The sequence below is a fragment of the Portunus trituberculatus genome, chromosome 47 (genome assembly GCF_017591435.1).
Source record: "Portunus trituberculatus isolate SZX2019 chromosome 47, ASM1759143v1, whole genome shotgun sequence".
Taxonomy (NCBI): Eukaryota; Metazoa; Arthropoda; class Malacostraca; order Decapoda; family Portunidae; genus Portunus; species Portunus trituberculatus.
This window is the reverse complement of record NC_059301.1, coordinates 8629549-8635548: the sequence shown is the minus strand read 5'-3', so window position 1 is coordinate 8635548 and position 6000 is coordinate 8629549. Positions and strand designations below refer to the sequence as shown.

The following is a 6000-nucleotide window of genomic DNA, read 5'->3' as shown; positions in this document are numbered from 1 at the left end:
ACTACACACTGAGAATGACTCTAACCACAGGAATTACGACCACTGACAATTAAATTTGTCGCTTCTTTTACTGGTACTCTTGTTGTTACATCTCCCTCTTTCTTCCTTTAAGTCACCACATTCACACACGTGTATGCTCTGTAACACTTCTCCTCTTACTCTCCCCATTCAAGAATCCCTGAAGCATCCCTCACTCTCGTATTGGTCCTTGACCAAACTCGCACTCCTCCCCTGCTACTCAAGTCTTCACTCATATTCAGTGCACATGACCGCTTCGTGCGACACTTTTCCCTGTAATGATAACTTCCAAGTGTTCGGACGCTCTACACATCTGTTTTAAGAACTCGTTTGCTCTCAAGTGGTGGGCGGAGCTTTAGAGTAAACTCATTTTTTGCCCCCCATCTCACTACAAAACACATCTCTACTTCTTCACAGATCTTTTCCTCCCTCATCCACACAAATTCAACATAACCTTCTAATAGCAGTCCGTAACACATCACTGATTTACTGAAAAAAAAAAAAAACACTTCCACTGGTCGTCACTTACCGCTGGAAGAAAGGAGAAGTAGAAAGGGAGAACGACGAGGGGGACGGGAGTGCAGCAGGAACGGAGTGATGAGAGCCTTTGAGGAATGTGAAGTACCAACAGGGAGGGGGAGGTGAGAGATACAGCTGATGAGAGCCACTGCGGTACGTATTGTGCAACTGAACCAGTCCAGCTGCTCTCTCTTATACGAACACATCAGCGGTCCCCCCAATCCTTCCTACCCCTTCGCCAGTAGCATGACTCCTCCTCCACACCCACCTCGCTTCCCTCCCTCTTCCCCAACCCCTGTTTTTAACTAATCCACTGAGTCTCCATTCCCTACTCTTCTTTATCCTATACGTCCTTTCTCTTTTCCGCCACTTGCTACTCCCTTCTTTCTCCTTCTTATATCCCTCCTCCTTCTCCCTCTCTTCCCCCATTTCGCCATTTCGTTCCCTCCTCACTCCCAACATTCTATCTCGAAGCAGCTGTGCAAGACTGAATACTGCGCTAACAATTGGTTGCGAGTGGCTCTCTCTCTCTCTCTCTCTCTCTCTACAAAAGAGACCCAAATAATATAAAGTTGGTTGCAGTATGGGAGAGAACAAAATGGAGATCTTATACAACCATAATTCTCAAAGGGATGACTATGAGATTAAAACACCAAAACAAAAAAAGAGTTCTGGGTAAAATATGACGCAAGAAAAGAACTAGACATCAGGACGTTATAATAGAAAGTGACTATCTGATTTTTTTTTTATCATGTAAGAGGGAGAAGCTGGCCAAAGGCAACAAAAAATTTAAAGAAAAAAAAGGCCATTTAGTTGCCAGTACCCTTACAGCTCCGAAAGTTAGCCAAAAGTGGAACCATGCGTGCTTTGGGCTCCGAGGGGTCTCCAAGTGCGCGGGTTCGAATCCTGTCCACGGTCCGAGTGTAGGTTGGGCTTCCTCACTCGGGGCAACGGTTTCCTAGCGGGTGGGCTTTGAGATAGGAGGTACCTCAAAAAGTATCCCCTTTAGCCCAGAAATTTCCGTGAAAACCCCACATGGTATAAAGAAAAAAAAAGAAAAAGGGATATATGTCTTGAACCCCCCCCCCCCCCTTAATGAGGTCAAGTCATAGGAAGTTGGAAATACAGAAGTAGGCAGGCAGTTCCAGAAGTATGAATGATTGAGAGTACTGGTTAACTACTGCATTAGAGAGTTGGACAGAATAGAGGGTGAGAGGAAGAAGAAAGCCTTGTGCAAATTATGTGAAGATGTGTCGTTTCACTGAGTGCAATGATGTTGTGAATAGTTTGCAGTTGTTGGTGTGAGTAAGGAACATCATATAATTTAGCATTAAATTTAACGAATTGATATTATGGAAAGGACGCAGGACAGACCTACGACAGACAAGTAGAACACACACACACACACACACACACATATACACACAGTATTCACGTGGCCAGCGGCTGCACACAATTCAAACGACACCTTATCACTTCATTTGTAATTATCAGTCGTTCTGTTATTTTCAATCTGATACTATCGCTGCAGCTGCTGGGGAGGGGTTTATCCTGTGCTGCTGAACGTGGGGAGCTAACCGCTGCGGGAGGGAGACAAAGGGGATAGGGTAAACATGTGAGACCAGAGTACAAGATTGCGTACTCATGTGTGTGTGTGTGTGTGTGTGTGTGTTTCACTGTTTGATCTGCTGCAGTCTCTGACGAGACAGCCAGACGTTACCCTACGGAACGAGCTCAGAGCTCATTATTTCCGATCTTCGGATAGGCCTGAGACCAGGCACACACCACACACCGGGACAACAAGGTCACAACTCCTCGATTTACATCCCGCACCTACTCACTGCTAGGTGAACAGGGGCTACACGTGAAAGGTGACACACACCCAAATATCTCCACCCGGCCGGGGAATCGAACCCCGGTCCTCTGGCTTGTGAAGCCAGCGCTCTAACCACTAAGCTACCGGGCGTGTGTGTGTGTGTGTGTGTGTTCTCACTATTTCTACTTTCTACTTTGTACTTATACTTTCCTTCCTTTAATACCAAATCACTATATATCTTTGGGTCTTTGTATTTTGTCTGCACACACTATAGCTACTTCCTCAAGTAATACAGTGTGTGTGTGTGTGTGTGTGTGTGTGTGTGTGTGTGTGTGTGTGTTCACAGTCGTCTGCTGGTCACCCAACCAGCCTCCTCATTACAGATCGAGCTCAGAGCTCATACATCAGTCTTCGGATAGGACTGAGACCACACCACTCACCACATACAGGAACAGCGAGACCGCAACCCTTCGAATTATATCATGTACCTACTTGCTGCTAGGTGAACAGAGGCTACATATTTAAAAGAGGCTCGCCCACTTGCCTTGCCGCGCCTGAGACTCGAACCCGGGTATTTCTTGGTTGTGAGCCGAGTATGCTAATAACTTCACTATGCGGTGTGTGTGTGTGTGTGTGTGTGTGTGTGTGTAATTCGCCTCGGTCGTCTGCTGGTCACCCAGCCAGTCTTCCCCATTACGGAGCGAGCTCAGAGCTCATAGACCGATCTTCGGGTAGGACTGAGACCACATAACACACTCCACACACTGGGAAAGCGAGGCCACAACCCCTCGAGTTACATCCCGTACTTATTTACTGCTAGGTGAACAGGGGCCACACATTAAGAGGCTTGCCCATTTGCCTCGCCGCTTACCGGGACTCGAACCCGGTCCTCTCGATTGTGAGTCGAGCGTGTGTGTGTGTGTGTGTGTGTGTGTGTGTGTGTGTAGCACAAGCTTCCTTGGTCTAGATGGCATAAAATAAAATTAAATAAAATAAAAAAAAAAGACTGGGAAGAGAGGAAGAAATTTGTTATATAGAATGGCTTAATTAAATCAGAGGGGGGAGAATCAATTCTGAGAGTAATGTCGATAGAATATTGCTACAGGCTGATGAACTGATCATAGTGAACTGTTGAGGCTTTACATCAGACGACCTGCTGGAGGAAAAAGAACTGATAATTGAATAGCTATCTCAGAAAGATTTCAGCGTTTGTCTGCAGATGCAGCATAGAGAGAGAGAGAGAGAGAGAGAGAGAGAGAGAGATTCAGCATTCACGTGACCAAAGGATACCCTCCGCCCTACCCATTCACTTTTTACCAATTCTTCGTTGTGTATAGTATGTATGTTTATTCTCAGCGGGTGACAACAGCTGAACCAGATTAGCGAGCTGTCGACTTTTCTTTCTTTTTTTTTTTCTTTTTTTATCATTGTTATCGCAGCAGCACACCGCTGAACGTGAACGCTGGTGGGCAAAGACCGCTGCCTGTGATTGGAGTGTATGTGGCTTCACCGCCTGACAACAGCTGGTCTAGGGGTTATCAGTGCGAGTGCCGCTGGGGGGAGGTCGCTGGCACCGCCCTACACGTCATGGCCGTGAGTGAGAGGAGGCGTGGACGGAAGGCAATAAGGGAATTAGATGATATGAAGGTATAATAGAACTGCCATGATTATGAACTGGGTGAAGTATGACTAAGACAGTTGTGCGGCTCTTTCTTATTATTAATTCAGTGTCGGTTGTGCTAGTTTAATATGTCAGCGTGAAATGTACTAATATAATGTGTTGTTTCAGAGCTTGTGTAAGAGTCTTTCACTGTTTGGGAAGATGATTCTTTTTCTTTTTCAGTCAGGTGTTTTCATGATAACTTATCCTGTTATATATTGCCAGACCTTCGTCAACATTTTCTAATATTTTTACAGTTTTCATGTCATTCCAAGATTCCCTCCCCTGCTTTCTTTTTCCTTCAACATTGTACCGCTCATAGTATATCCAGTTACAGTTTCCATATATAAAGACGTCATGCAGACTTAATGATATCTTGGTTGTGACTTTATAATGCTCTATAATTTCCCTACATTTTTTTTTTCTCATGCACTTGGTTAGTCATATCACAGTAGCTACCATACCAAGACCTTGACTGTATGAGGACTGAATATCACAAACACTTGACAGCTCTGTCAACATTTCCTCTTCTTATTCTGCACTGGTTGAATGCCACCATTATGTTTATCACTAATCTGTTTACTCCTCAGTGATAATGGTTTTTAATGTATCTCTGATGATGGTTTTTGTTACACTTTCACTCTTCTTATTGTTCTTCATTCATTATTAATCATATATCATGATTATTTGTGAATCTCTCTTTCATTTCTCTCCAAATGGGACATTTCTTAGAATTAGACTTCTGAGAATGTATATATATATATATATATATATATATATATATATATATATATATATATATATATATATATATATATATATATATATATATATATATATATATATATATATATAGAGAGAGAGAGAGAGAGAGAATATGTTTTCTTTGCTCATCCTCTATATATATATATATATATATATATATATATATATATATATATATATATATATATATATATATATATATATATATATATATATATATTTTTTTTTTTTTTTTTTTTTTTTTTTTTTTGTCTTCCTATACCAATATTCTTGTGTGAGTATCTTTTTTTTTATGCCTTACTCCACTGACAGCATCCCTTATCAGGGTAGCCATAGCAGATGACCCTCTATTTCTTCCTATCCAAACATTCCCTTGCATGGTCAAGTACTCCAGAGCTATATATTTTGTCAAACTCAACCAGTTTATTCAATAATTTGTATAATATAATGCTCTCTCTCTCTCTCTCTCTCTCTCTCTCTCTCTCTCTCTCTCTCTCTCTCTCTGTCGATAGTTCCTTTCCTCATTTAATAATTTAATTTTCTAATTTTTGTAGTTACTTTAAAAAAAAAATTTCCTACAATTTTTTTTTTTTACTTATTTCTTGTAAGGTGACCACAACATATTCCAGGATATTCTAATTCTAGTACCTACATGAGAAAATGCATAGACCATTCACCATAAGTTTATCCCAACTTCAGATCAATTTCTCAGTGCATCCATGGTGCTTCAAGGCAGAACATAACAAATCTGTTCAGTAAAGGCCAGCACCAGGCACTGCCAAGGGCAAGGCATCTTTTACCACCATTCATGCACTATATTCTACTAAAAAGTATAATGATATCTATGACATTATCTTTTCATACTTTCCCTATAAGTACAGTACCTACTTGTTATTTCATTGTTACATAGCTCAGTGTATGCTTTCCCATTCATGAAAGAGGCCTTACAATGAGATAACCACTACCAAAAAGTTACCTCTTATACCTTTTCAGTCACAGTCACTGCTTGCTTCACTTTTTTTTTTTTTTTCTTTTAAATATATATGCAGGTTTTATTTTTTGTATTCTTTCCCCATGCTGTGTTGGCAATTTGTATTTAGTGTTCACCTTTCTATCAGTGTTATCATCATTCTTTCAGGAATTGTACTAAAACATCAGCTACATTGCTCAGTGACTAAAACAGTAACTACTTTATGTAATACTGCAATAACTCATATGCCAA

At 41.2% G+C, this 6000-nt stretch overlaps 1 protein-coding gene across 1 annotated transcript in view; it reads right to left on the bottom strand.

The window, feature by feature from the left end:
* LOC123520439 (zinc transporter ZIP1-like) overlaps positions 1–719 on the bottom strand; it is a 7533-nt gene extending 6814 nt beyond the window's left edge. Inside the window, exon 1 of the mRNA XM_045282644.1 lies at positions 548–719. The gene's annotated coding sequence lies outside the window, so the exon portion shown is untranslated. The remainder of the gene's footprint in view (positions 1–547) is intronic.
* Between the last annotated feature and the right edge of the window lie 5281 nt (positions 720–6000).